General features: G+C 35.0%; 1 protein-coding gene across 3 annotated transcripts in view; it reads left to right on the top strand.

The window, feature by feature from the left end:
- Positions 1-15,004, top strand: part of LOC118195444 (uncharacterized) — a 185,103-nt gene that overhangs the window by 14,070 nt on the left and 156,029 nt on the right. For all 3 annotated transcript variants that reach the window (XM_035366760.2, XM_085809650.1, XM_035366759.2), the window contains exon 2: positions 2,636-2,723. The gene's annotated coding sequence lies outside the window, so the exon portion shown is untranslated. The remainder of the gene's footprint in view (positions 1-2,635; positions 2,724-15,004) is intronic.

Below are 15,004 nucleotides of genomic sequence, written 5' to 3'. Positions count from 1 at the left end.
AATGGTACAATTAACGGGATTTTCCACACAAATATCCAGAAATTACTTGAAAATGTGATTCAACAAATTACCATCATACTCAAATTGCATGCAAGCCGAATGTTCACTGTGAAAGCAGCCGACTGTCCAATACAAAAACATTTAAAAACAAAACGAAGGGAAAAAAAAAGGAAAAAAAAGTGCAAATAATTTTTAAATTTCACTTATTGAATATTTATTGAAATACAAAGGTTTTATTTTCTGTCTAAAGGTTGTTAGCTGCAAGAAGTTTCACTTTGTAATTCAAACGTATTGGCAGATACATATTAAGTTTTAGAATGACATTTATCAGGTAATTCCAATGTGTTGAATTAACCACTAAATAACTTACCTTAACTAAAAATTTCAGAATACTAAAGCTCCACCAGGTGCCGACTAACAAAACTAAATTTACTGACGGAACCAACGTGAGAAATTCGCCCACTTTACCTTAATCTCGCGGCCTGGTATGCAAGCATACAGTGACAAAGATCCAATATATCCATTCTGTCTTTTTTTCTTCAACATCAGGTGCTCGCATAAGCTCAGTATGTATTTTTGTCTTTAAAACTATAAACATTGTGTCTGCAAGAAATACATAACTGAAATATAACCGCGGACCGCATAAAATTGCTTTGGGGCCAGTATGGGGGCCGCGAGTTTGAAGTCAATGCTCTGGTGAATGACAATATTATATAGCCTGGAGAAACGAACAATTTATATGATTGGGTCGCTGTTCAATTACATCCAGTCTGTGAATTTAAGGAAGGAATAAAATCATTTAGACTTGATAATGACGGAGAAGTATGGTTACTTATTAGAAATGGATTTGGAACAATCGAAACAATTTCCTGACCTCCTTCGTGACTATCCGCTAGTATCCAGAAAATGTAAACAAATCCTGATGTATAATATACTTTCGTCTTATTGCAAAACGATGGTAGAAAGTCAGTGTATATTAGTACTTCTAGAAATATTAGATATTTCATTCTAACTTATAAGTTGACACAAAACAGCAGATACCTGAGATTTTTTTTTTATTTCGAAAAGGGATTTACTTAAATTAATGAACAATCCCCGTATTTGGAAAGACAGGAGAAAATTTGAGAAACCGTTTCGATATACCAGTAGAGAATGAAATATGCTTAAGAAACTTTTACGATATCTGCTTAAGTTTGTAGACTAAACGTAAAAAAACAAAGTTTAAAATAAACCGACCTATAAAAGTCGATCTTTTGTTATAGTTTTACACGGAAGACCTACGCTAAAAATGTTAAATTGCTGTATACGATACTGATTGATTATGCTGCGAGATTAAAAAAGATTATATATATATATATAATAAAGACTATTTTACGTCATCTAATTTTTCTAAAATTCACTTATTCCGCTAAGAAGGGAAAATGAAATACGATTCTCAAGTGATCCTGCTCCTGTTTGTAAGAAAGATATATAGTCTTGTACTGATACTAGATAGATAGAGAAGAACATACTCACGCAAGGTGATTCTAAGTATCGTTTCCCACTAGTTGCAGAGTGGTTAAGATCGCTGAATATTGGTAGTTCGTTCTGTGTTTGAACGTAGTAGAACGGATTGGCTGCATGGATGTTTTAAGTGGGGTTTTTCCATGTGTAACGTCATTACAAGCCAGTTTCCATTAGCAAAATCCTCCACGAATGCTTCTCTTCCTTTAGGGCAGTAGCCTTTGCGTGCTTTCCCACAGAGGGGTTATTAGCTTGATCCTCACTTTCTTTTTCCCATATCACTTTTCGAATAAAAGATGTAGCCAGCGAATGTTATCGCCCTGTATTATTCTTAAACAAATAATATATGAAATTTAGAAATTGTAGGGAAGGATCAATGAAAGGATGTTGCCACCAGACGTCATCTCCACGTACAATGTTTAAAGAAATAATGCAGGAAATATATAAAACGCATGGCAACACTTAATACTCTATCGGGAATTCTAAGGATATGCTGTTTTAAATATTTTGTAACTTTGCTATTGCATTTTAGTGGCGTAAATGGGAAAAAAAAGTGATGTTTAAGAGTTAAAAGACAAAGTTTAATGATAAAAAGACAAAGTTGTGTAAATCATCTTACTAAAAAACTTGACATAGATATGATGAAATGAGAAAAGGCTTAAAAAACAAAGAAATGTTCTGCAACATTTAACACACTAATCGAGAATTCTGAAAATATGCTTGTTTTAAAAAAATTATTACTCTACTGTCGAATTTTATGTGACGTAAGTGCGAAGAAAGGAATGCCTAATAATAAACGGAAAAAAGAGAAAGATGTTAGAAAGAGTGAGTCCAAGGGCAAATTGGTAAATTGCGAGCTCACCGAGAGCAAAGAAATTTTTAGTAAACCTTAGGTGTGTTGTTAAAATTTGAATCCTTTTAGATTTTCTTTTCTTTCTATTTTTGTATATATATTGAAATATCAACAAATTTCAAATAATATATATACATATTTATTTATTTTTACTTCATTTAGTGTTTTAACTAATTTAAAGTATAAGGTGACCAAATCCTTCCGTGATTCACTGTGTATCTATGGGTATGTAATTTGAAGATGTAGATTTTAATCTAAAAAAACATTTATTTATCTAAGGTTTGCAACGTATGCTCAAGTCACTTCCAGGTCACCTTAGACTGAAAGACTCCCAGAGGCAATGCTGAGTTCTGCATCTTTTTAGCTGGTAAGTGCAACTTTTATACGATCTGTGACCTCTAGTTTTTCATTTGTATTTCCGGTAGAGTATTGAAATAAAATGCAGTCAGGAAGTAAAATGGTGTATTAAATAGTATAATTTTTGATTCATAAATTTATTTTTTTCGCGTCTCGTAACAGATACCTTAGAACAAATGCTAAAATAGCATGATAGGATTAAATAAGGTAGGCATATTGGGAAGGAGAGGCGGTTGTGTGCAAAACAGGTGTACAGCTATGAGTCTGAGAAATAAAGATGTCTTTCAGAAAGATATATGCATGATAGATCTTGATCAAGAATTAATCCGTAGGTGGATAAATGAACAATTTGGTTCGTTTGCTGTTGTTGTGATTTATTTTTCTCAGTTGTGATTTATTTTATTCAGTAACATCAGAATAAGATCACGAATTTTACCGTAACGAGGAATGCGTCTGTCGTTTATATGTCCTTGGGTACCTTTTAGATGACAGCACATTTATTATAACTACATAGTTTGCTCTTCCGTAACGTCACTTGTCTCACCAGTCCGATCAAAAACAACCATTCCCTACTCCCTTTGTGTCTTCCTTGCTCCTACTTTGTAGTCTTGTTCTTTTTGAAAGCATAAACTTTAGATCCTACTGAAGACGAAGTAGCGAATTCTCATTGTGTCTCAAAACAGATGACTGCAGACGAAGGTTTTAACAGCCTAAACTGATCAAAACATACACTCACTCGGTGCTCACAAATTAGCCACCAGTTGTGGCTATGTAACTTGAACACAAAATAGTATGTACAATCGCAATGAATTAAATTTTATCTACACGACTGGCTTCCATGCCGTTAATCGGCTTCAAAAAGCAAAACCGAGCCTAGAATATCAGTATAATCTAACGTAAATGGCCAGCACAAAATATTCAGCTGCAGAGCTACTTTCAAACACGCGGCATAAGTTCAGAACTAACTGTTCTTTTCAAATACTATTTCCGAACTCATTTAGATTTGCATATACGTCATTAAATTTGCATTCTGTCAGGAAATTGAAATCAGAAGAGAAAGGAAAGTTTCTTAAAATAAGAATAATGGTTAATACAAAATAAAGTCTTTACAACTTCTGCTCGTCAAGTGCAGTCGCTGAGTTTGAGCGCTGGAAAGAGCTAACCCATGTTTCTCTACTGACCTTGGGCGACAATACGACTTTGCCCAGTTCCGTCCCAATTTTGAAAAAGAATCCCTTGAGGGACTGTCCAACTGCCTCCCACTACGTTTCCCTACCACTCGAGGACTTTCGGCTCGCTGTCAATTTTAAGTGCCCCAATACCTCAAGGATACAAACGCTTACAAGCATTCACTTCTCCTGCATTCGAACCCCGACCTAATTATACCGCAGGCAGCCACTATACCGATTAGGGCGGCTGTTTATTCTTGGAACACGGAAAAACACACAAGGGATATCTGTCTAAGAATATATTGATATAGGTCTCTTAAATGGCTATCATTATCATCAGATTCATTCCCCTAATCAAAACAGATCTTCCCCTAATGGATATTTTCTTTGAAGCTGCCAATATATCACTCTCGTTTATTGAGGGGCTAGTTTAATTCACTTAAGCCTCAAGGGAGGGATGCCTAAAGGAAAGGAAGAGGGCTTTATAAGAGAAATCGTATCCCATTCAGTACCTATAAAGCACTTATGAATCTCTCTTTCTCGAGCATTTGTATCTGGATAGAACTGCTAGTGTTTAGCGGTCTTATCCACTCGGCTATAATTGGGCGTTTTGTGATAGGATTCAATTCATAAGAAAAACATGGTAAGAAATTTACCAAAATGAAGAACGCTCTGCTAAAGTGCGTTTGAGTGTAAGAAATAAACAAGAGAATATATATGCAAATATCGAAGACCAACAATTTGAACTAAAAAATATTTATTTCATTGACTCAAGCTCTAGCAACAAATTTGTAATTATTCAGCATGTTCATCTTTCATAATAATGTGTGCAGACCGTTCAATTTGGGGAGGGGGAAATTTGTTTCAATTGGTGTTTTCCATAGTTAAGTCTAGTAAATTCATTTGACTGAAGTGCATATATATCGATATTTTAAATAACGGGAAGACGTAAGTTGACTGGTACCGGTGGCTCGAACTTATTCAGTAGTCAGTTCAGCAGCTTCTTTGAAACAGATTTTTGTAAATGAATTGCGGTATCATTAATGGCCCTTTGTTGTGTATGAAATTTGCAGCTGTTTTTCTTAATTTGTTTACTTTTATTCTTCCTTTTTGAAGTCAAGGAAAAAAAATGAAAATTCGAAAAATAATCTTTAGCCCTTCACGAAGGGAGACATGCGAGGGCATTACTCTTCTAAAACAGCTCTCCTTTGAAGGCTTTGCCATAATTAATTTACCATATCAAAATAATGGCCCAAGAATGCTATTCCAAATTAATTTCCTGTTTCTTCTTACAAATAATTTTAATAGAAACTGATAGAGCTCTATAAAAATTCCTATATAACGTTATAGGATTCTTGAATAAAAAACTCTGTATAAATGCTTTTCTATAAAATTCCTCAGAAATTTTTATAACGCTTCTTCGGAACAGGACTCTATAAAAGTGTTGCTTTGCAAAATCAATTAAACCATTACGGAATGGTATTCTGTACAAATCTTTAAAGTTTTTCTAACTGTTATCAAAGTAATATTTTTTTCTGATAGGCTACACGGAAAATAAACGCTTTGTATTCATAAATGTTGAATCATTTTTGAATGAAAAATTTTGTTTTTACTCTTTTTCTTCTATCTTAACCTTCTTTAGGTTCTATGTTTATGTAATAATTTGTGCAGTTTTTTCCACGGTATTGCTCATATAATATGGAATTTAAATCTTTTGAAAGCGTAAAATTAAATAATTATTTAGAAAGCTAAATCATAAAATTATTTAAAATTTGTGCTGTTAATTACATAAAAAATATCATTCCTGAAATTAGTGATATTAATTATTGTAGACATATTCTTGACAAAAGAAATGTTTTTTATTTTAATTAAACTTAAAATGTACTTATTTTTATTTAAATACTTTCTGATGTTAAAATTTTTTTATCAGAAAAAAATCACATCTGTTTTAAAAGTTTTTATCCCCTTACCCCGCCTTGTCTTAGGTGATTTCTAAATTTAGATTAAAAAATTTTATTCGATAAAGAATCTTAATTCGTTCTTCTTTTATCTTAATTCATTCTATTCCTTTAAAAAGGAATTTGATTTTATAACTGTTTTAAACACTCAAAAACTTCAATAGGACTTTTTGTAGCAAACTAAAAAAGGCCGCCAGAGGCTGAGAGATAAATGCGTTGAACACCGGTAATTCGACCTGGATTCGATTCCAGGCAAATGGGCTGGCTGTATGGGAGTTTCCGTGGTTTTCATGTAACCATGTGTAACGTAGATATGAGCCAGTTTCGGTTCAAAATCCCTTCATGAATTCATAATGAATAAGAAGATAGCTTGACGTAATTTGCCATAATCATAAGGAGTAAAAAAGAAATTTAAAGTAAGGAAACTTGTTTAAAATTCTTTAGAATTAAGGCCCAGGTTTCAATAAACTGCATCTCATATTTTAATTAGAACTGTAACATATCATGTAAGATTCTACATATGGGACTTTTTGAAATTGTAAAATGTTTTATAGAATGTCTTTCCAAATCTGTATAAAAATCTACACATACCTATAAAATTTCTATAAAGATTTATATATAGAATCTACACTGCTGGCCATTAAAACTGTAATACCATGAAGGAAAGCAAATAAAAAACAGATATTTATTGTACACAAACAGTACGGAATGAAGAAAAAATGATTAAATTTGTAAGCAATTTGGGGATTTACAGGAGGCGAAATTAGTAGAAACAGGCGCCACCCCTGGCAGCTAAAACGGCCCTTACCCGGTTAGGTACGAAGTCGAACTGGGCTTGGATGACAGAAACGGGCAACTCATTCCATGCTGCTTCAAGCCTATGCTACACATCATGAAGCGTATAAGCTGGAGAGATGTGGCAGGGCGGTATTTCAGCAACCCATTACCAGATGTTTTCAGTGGGTGACAGATGCGTGTCGTGTACCCAATGGCTGCCCAAACCATCACATCAGGTGCAGGGCGCCTATACCGAAATCGAAAGCAAGCAGGCGATGTACGGTCTCCTCGAAGCCTCCAAACACGTATTCAAAATACTGCATGCAGAACTGGGAGTCGTCTGAAAAGACGACATTACGCCACTCCTTTATCCAGCTTTGTCGTTCGGCGAACCACTGTCTCTCTCTATGCTGCATTGTCAAGGGAAGCCGAGGCAGTGATTGCCCTGCTGATAGTCCACCACCGTACGAGCGGATACTGGGCGTGCTGCAAACTTTTCCTGAATAATGGTCCGTGATGTGGTTGCACGGTTTTGCAGGGCTGACCTCACAGTATGTCTGTCCTCTTGGACGTTATTCATGGGAGGGCGTTGAGATTCTCATGCCGTTCAGTATGACTCTCAGCAACCCATTAATTCCATATTCACATGACAGTGGTTGGATGTCGACCAGTGCGACGGGCGATATCACGGAAAGAAAATCCACACTCTCGATAAGCAGTGATCCTACCTCTATCGAATTCCGACACTTGCTGGGAAGCATTTCTTCTTAGTATTCGAGGCATAACACGATATTCTGAGCAAACCCCGACTTTACAAAGCGCTTTCCGAATGAGAAATCTACTACACAACTTTTCTTTTACGCAGTGCTTCAGATGTCATTTCTCCATCCTGTGCCGTCTAAATGCGTTGAAATACTAATCATTTGCATATCTCAACCTCTTCTTCCTTTGATGTTAGTTTGACGTTCATCAGTTATTCTTCTTGGTGTTGCAATTGAAATGGCCAGTAGTATATATATAAAACTTTATAGAATTCTATAGAAGATCTTTGCACAGATTTACGGAAAATTTGGCCATAATTATAAAGTATTTTAAAAGCGTTTAACGTAGGACTTTTTCTAGACTGTAAGAACTTGTACTTAACCTTCGATGCTCGTTAAGAGGATGAGATGCAGCTTGTTAAGATTTGTACAGTATTAAGAATTCAAGCTATAAAATAAGTTCATCAAAATAACTTGCTACCTTTAGGTAAGTTTCGAGTTTCCTTCGTATATTTTGTATGTTGAAAGTAATCGCAAAAAATAAAATATAGCAAACTATTATAAAAACTATTTATAATTGAATTACCTAATATTCTGTAGATTTTAAAATGCGTGTGTTTTTCATGGTTTGCCCACATTAAAGTAAAAGTATGGTTGTGGTACATATAATTTTTTAATTTTTATGTTACTGTAGCTTATCATTGTCTATTTATTTACTTTACGAGGAACTGAATAGTTTGCTCTTGTGACAGCTGAGAACGAATAGTATGATTTTTTAAGGTGTCACACTAATTCTCATCTTCTCTTTCTCGAATGCTGCTGTTTTAAATATAAGTCATCAATGATTCCTGTTTCGTTCTGAACGTGTTTCGCATTATATCTGTCCCAACAGAAGCTTTTTTACTATTCTGGAAACAACTTTCGTACCTCAGGTTTAAATTTCCTCACCGGTTGCCTTTTATTCAGGTCACGAGAATAGCTGAGGTCGGTGTCCGTTCACCCAAGTTCCTAGCTAAGACAGAAAACAGAATCATTTTTTTAATATCTTTCCCCCTTCAACTTGAAGAAGTGAGAAGAGCTTCATGAGTGAAAGCTTTTTATATTTTATTGTGCGAACTAAAAAATTATCGTGTCATTAGCTTATATGAGCTTCTTTCATAATTCCTTTAAATATCAGAAAAAAATATAATGTAAGATAGTAAGTACATTGATATGAATATTTATATGTTTACATATGGTTTTTATATATTGAGTGATGTGCAATAGAATAATTGTATAATATTTTATAATAGACGTTTTTGCTTGACTTTTCAGTCACGCAAGTTAGCAGTCTATGATCATCTATTTATAATCAATTATTTATAACTTACAATTGATTGGAAAATAGGTACATAACTTTTAACGCTATCGTATTTTGTCTGTTATGCTGGAGACATGCTAAACAAAAAGAGGTATTGCTCTAACATTGCATATACTGAGAGACTTATGATGATCACCTAAGAAATTTACCCACATCAACTGTAACGTCCAGCTCTTGCCTTCAGAGGGCAGTTGGTTATAGAAAGAGACTGCTGAATGATTGTCAAAACTGCTGAAGGGTTTGTATATTTTTCAAATTATATCAAAGCACGAGAGAAGTACCTTCCTAAAGGAAGGGAAACTTTCGTTGAGAGCTTCCTATATCAAAAAGCTCATAGTTACACATAGGGAAAAACCCTGAGAACATTCATTCATCGAGGTTCGAACACGGAGGACAGTTGAAGTACACTGGTTGTGAAGAAATGGACAAGAACGGACACTTAATTGACTTTGAAGACAGTGTCTTTGTATGTGTTCAAAGCAGAAGAACGTGCATCAGCCGAACGGCTGCATTTGCGAAGCATGAGAGAGTTGTTATTCATTCGTAAGACCACAGGCAACCAGATTCCGTAGTAAAGCTTGTGGACATCTTCGGTTACCGAATGCTCTGACTGAAAGGATAATCTTCAATCTTTTCCAGTACTTTAAAGGGGTGATAGTAGGCCAAGTCAAATAACAAGTCAAATTATAGTTAATTATGGAGTAACTTCCGTGGCTTATAAAAGTATTGTTCGCCGCACATTACGGTGCATCATTTCCAGATGACACGGTATAGCAAGAATTGGAAAATAAACGAACAGAAAAGAATCATGGGTCCGATGAATCAAACTTTCGACTACAACAAAAGTACATAAGCATTGCTTTATGATAATGAAGGCAATATTATTATCTGGGAGATATTTTCCTGTATTGTTAGACCTATTTAATTTGTGCAGAATCATATTTGAAGGTTTAGACATACTTAAATACTGTTGTATACCAAATGATTCTAGTTAAGTTAATGGTTTATTCAATGAAAATGGATATTTTTGGAAGGACAGTGCTCAATGTTACAAGGTATGTTTTGTCAGCTGATCATTTCATGCCACGACTTGGAGTTCATGCTAAGGAAAATCAAAGCAGAATTGAAAGCTAAACGAGGCCAAAGATATACACTCACTTCCAAAAGTTAAGCACGGAGAGGAAAATGCTAATTTCCGGAAGCCAATCAGAATTGAAGAGGATGCAATTCGCTGCAGAGGTGGACGGAAGTATGCAAATATGTTAGGTAACAGCCAATAGCGCTTTCATTTCAAGAAATATGCAAAAAAAGGCAGTCTTACAAAAAGCTAGCTTTATGAAGTGTTACAGGAGCTCATTGTAAGTGCTGATAGAAGGTGTTTAAAACTTTCGTACAATTTATTTTCAAGACATACGTGTTTCTATGACTTCCAGGCCCACCAGCGGCCGAGTGGTAACGTCGCTGAACACTAGTAGTTCGGTCCGAGGTTCGAATCCCGCGAACGGGCTGGCTGCATGGGTGCTTTCGTGGTTTTCCCCATGTGTAACGTGTATACGAGCCAGTTTCCCTTAAAACGTCCTCCACGAAGGCCTCCCTCCCTTAAGGCAGATAGCCCTCGAATGCTTTGCTGTAATCTAATAAACCAAAAATCTATGAGTTCCAGGAGACGAATGGAAGATTCTGAGCTCTGGCGTGCTGTGAGGCGCATTGAAGCAGGACAATCGATCACAGATGTTGCTCTTTTCTTCGGCGTTCATCATTCTGTAATTTCACGTTTATGGAAACAATTCCAAACCACACAGACAGTTGTCCGAAGGCCCGTAGCCGGTCGCCCAAGGGTTACAATCCCCGCGGAAGATCGATATATTGCTATTGTAGCAAAGCGGAATTGCAGAGCGACCTCCACACGTGTGGCATCTATGGTTACAGCGTCCATTGGTTAGGCGATATCTGAAGCTACTGTACGCCCGGGTACCTCGAGTTTGTGTTCCTCTATTCGTCCAATCAAGAAGGGCACGATTACATTGGTGCCGGGAACATGTCAATTGGAATGCGTCTGACTGGGGCAATGTCATGTTTACTGATGAGTCAAGATTTGCTCTGGAGCCAGATGACAAGCGTATAAGGATAGTACGTGAACAACGAACACGCAATCAGTCCCAAAACATCACCGAACATCACGCATTCCGAGGCAGAAGCATTATGGTGTGGGCAGGGATTTCATTAGGATACCGCACCGACCTGCAGATCTTTAAACGGGGTTCTTTGACGGCTGTCCGGTATCGAGATGAGGTCCTAGAACCCATTATGAGATTGTACGCTGCAGCAGTTGGCCCTACTTTTGTTTTAATGGAAGGTAACGCACGCGACCATAGACCTGACATCGTCGATGACTACCTGGAGAGTGAAGGGATTGCGCGTATGGCGTGGCCTGACCTTAATCCCATTGAAAATCTTTAGGATGCTCTCGGCCGTGCTGTATCTTCACATTTCCCACTTCCAGCCACTCTTATTGAGCTGGAAACTGATTTACAAGAAGATTGGCATTTACTTAATTTTGCGGTGGTTGACCACCTAATTGAAAGCATGGTCACAAGGTGTAAACTTTGTATACAGATGAGGGGGGATCACATACCCTATTAATGTCCTTTTTTCATTTTATGCTGTTTATTTTCACTTTATACATAATTTTGTTTAAGTCTCCAGTATGTCATTATCTGATAACTTACAAAAATTTAATATTGTTTTCATTTCTGCATATAATTATTGATTTTGTTTTATGCATAAATATATATGCTACTTTCCTGCCAAATTTTGTGTCAATCAAAGCAGTATTTGTTGATTTTTTTGCATTTTACATCTTAGTGCTTAACTTTTGGAAGTGAGTGTATTAGTGGTCATAAGAAATTCTTTATTCAGTGAGCTTGCTGCCGCAGATATTCGTAACTATCAGTTAGATATATTTTAAATTAAATTTACTTGAAATTATATTAGTTAACTGTGCATTATTAAAAGTAAAGATTTAAATTATTAAAATATTTGTTATTATTTTTTTAATCATTGAATTTATCATTTGAATTTGAAATATAAATTAAAGGTCTGTTGAATGGTAACACGTTGGAAACAGACTATTTGCTGGAGCAGGCAGAAAATATATTAAAGATCTTATATCTCCTCTATGCCAACTCTTGGAAGATTACGTGAACCATGATTGACGTGGTAGCATAACGTGATGGCCGAGAAGTTGGAAAAGCTTTGCTAAAGATGTTTCTGATTCCAAAACAAAAGTATTCTATTTGTATATTTACTTTTGCAAAGCTTTTAGAAGGTTTGAATGCATTATTTAATTAATGAACAGCATAAGAGGGTTACTTACCAAAATTCCGTTTTAACTTTGACAATGAACATGCGTGGGGCCTTCAAAGTCAGTATTGAGAAGTAATCGCTCGTCTTTATCTCGTTTTTATAGCGTTTATCCCACATTTGAGCTTTATATAACCTAAATACTTTCGTTTTATTTCTAATTCCACTTAAATGGTGTTATTTAAAGCATTTGAATCGCTGTCCTCGAGTCACGTTTCTTTTCAGCTTTCAACTTTGAGCTATCTTGGTTTAAAAATGGAACATCAGTTTACTAATTCCGAGCCTCTATTAGAAAAGTCTCATGATGATATTGATCTCATGATTCTCAGAGTAGATAATGTACCAAAAAGGCTTTATATGTATACACTAAAAACGAATGCCTGCATTCGTTTTGAAATCAAATGCAAGCTGCAGCAGAGCATTCCCTACTTAGTTTCCTTTTCATCGTCATATATATCATTCCATGCTTATAATAGGTAAACGCGATTTTAGTTTATTTTTTTACTTTCTTAATTTCCTGTTTAATTTTTTTCGTTTCTCTAAGCATTTTATTGTAAATTTTTGTTGCAAAATACGCTAATGATCTAATAAACAACCAATTTTTTTTTGTCATTCTGTAGTTAAGCGCAGTTATTTATTTGAAACCAATGTAATCAATAAATCCACAGCACTTTATTTTAAGGAAAAGAATGTTGATAAGTTGAGTCTTCAATTTTTAAAATTAATCCATAACGTTTTCATAAATTTAAAAACACATATTGCAGGTGTAAAAAAAGCTCCTCTTATAAATAACATAATTCAGCTCGAATGAAATTTAATTTTTCTAAATCAGAGCTTGCGTATCTTAATTCAGAGGTTATACATTAATTTTAAATAATGTAACGTTAAAATTAAGTTCAATTTTAAATTCTGTAAAATTAAGGACCGAACTATATTTATAAGAATATAGAACAAATTTTCTGCTACATTTTGGAAAACTGTTAAGATGAAAATTAAGTGTAATTATAAATACAATAAAATAAGTTATAAATAAATGATTGTGGAATTATTACGCTGAAATAAATACCCAACATTTATTATTTTTTTACACATACATTCAGCTAGATTTCTTTTACAGAGCTGAAATTCTGGCTGGTAGTTTGACTCGGGTTTCCGGTGAACGGGTGTACTTACGTATTATCCTGTCGAGCATGAAAGTTGACGGAGATACTGCCAAAGTCGCGCCAGTCTTTCCTGCGGAATTCTGATAGAACTGGTCCCTTTTCTTTTAATAAACAACCAGTTTCCTCCCCTTCGTTTTTGAGCTTCGTGAAAAGGCTTTCGTCGATTTCTACTATTTTGTTAGGCCTTCCGATTTTACCAGAGGTTCTGTTTAGTGCAAACTTCCCGCAGGAAATGGTTTCCAATCTAATCGCGGTTTTGTCGACCGTATTCAGCTGAACACATAAAGTCCACCAATGCACACTTTTCTTGAGGGTAGGATTCCATTGAAAATAATCCACTGCTAGCCATTCTGTAGAAGGCAGGCCTCAAATTTTAATTTCTTTTTTTACAAAATTACAAAAAAGCAATAAAATCAATTCATAGCCTTGACAGCGTATCGAAAATCAGTCTCAGTTACATTAAACGAAAGCGCACATGTTATGAGTGTTACTGTTATGTCACGGTTATCCATAATTTGCGCTAAATCGCACTGCTTGGCGATAGTTTCACTGTCGACTGAATAACGCGTAAGTACCAACAGGCTATCGAATTCGCTGCTTGGATCGGTACTCTTCTGTTATAGAAACCGGATTCGGAAATGTATGTATGTGAGTATATACTATGTGTGTATACACGCATACCCATACATATGTAGGTACACATATACAAGCACACATGAACACATCCATCCATTCCTCCATACATATATACATGCATACAGACATTTCTGAATCCTTCCCCGATAACAAAATAGTATTAATGGATTTTCCTGAAAGATGTATACGAATCAATTTCCCTTAAAAATCGTCCAAGAAAGCATTCCTGCTCATGGGAAGACAGTCTTAGAGTTGACTTGGTCATAATGATTTAAGATGACCTAACGTGAAATTTTCCCTTTCCGTGAAATCCTGTCTATATACTTGGCTACGTTCAAGAATTTTTAATAAAAGAAAAATAGAATTTTTTAGGAAGTATTCTGTGTACTAATCTGACATCTCAGAAATTTTCTCATAGGTTAGATTTATAAATTTAAATCAACTTATTAAACTAAACTTAAACCGAATCTTCTGAAATATTGAAGCTGCTGAAGTGTTGTTGGAACCAAGATTTAAAGCAAATTAAGTCGGGAGTTCTTCAGAAGTATGTGAGATTAAGTGAGAACCACCTTTTTATGTCAGGAGAGGAACGCACAATTTAAAATAATTTTTTGTCTATTTTGCCAATGGAATTTATTATGCTATACAGCTAGGCAAACATTGTCTTGATCGCTAACATCAAAATGCAATTCATGCTTTTATTTCTTGAGGTTTTTTCTATTGTGAAAAGTCATTGAAAGCAATGTTTATCATTTCCAAAAAATAACGACCACATAAATTTAACTTTTGTGTAAAATCATCAGCATAATTGTGAACATATGTATGTATTAAATAATGAAAAAAATTTCTTTGAAATACGCAACAAAAATAAAAGCTGTAAAATTTTTCAACATGAAAATTTAGGGAAAATAAATAAAGAAAAAAGCTAAAAGTAATTTGAATGTCTTTAGAGCAGCGCTTTCTTTCGAAGAGTTGTTTGAATTTGGGAACTCCTAAATGGAAATTATTTATGTATAGTATAATCCTTCCTTTGACCCCTAAAAAATGCACTCTAAAATTTTTTCTTTTCCAACTAGCATTTTCTACTATCCAAAACCGAAACTA

The sequence above is a fragment of the Stegodyphus dumicola genome, chromosome X2, assembly GCF_044657685.1.
Source record: "Stegodyphus dumicola isolate Sdum_Otavi_A_Nest chromosome X2, ASM4465768v1".
Classification (NCBI taxonomy): domain Eukaryota; kingdom Metazoa; phylum Arthropoda; class Arachnida; order Araneae; family Eresidae; genus Stegodyphus; species Stegodyphus dumicola.
This window is presented reverse-complemented; position numbering and strand designations above follow the sequence as displayed.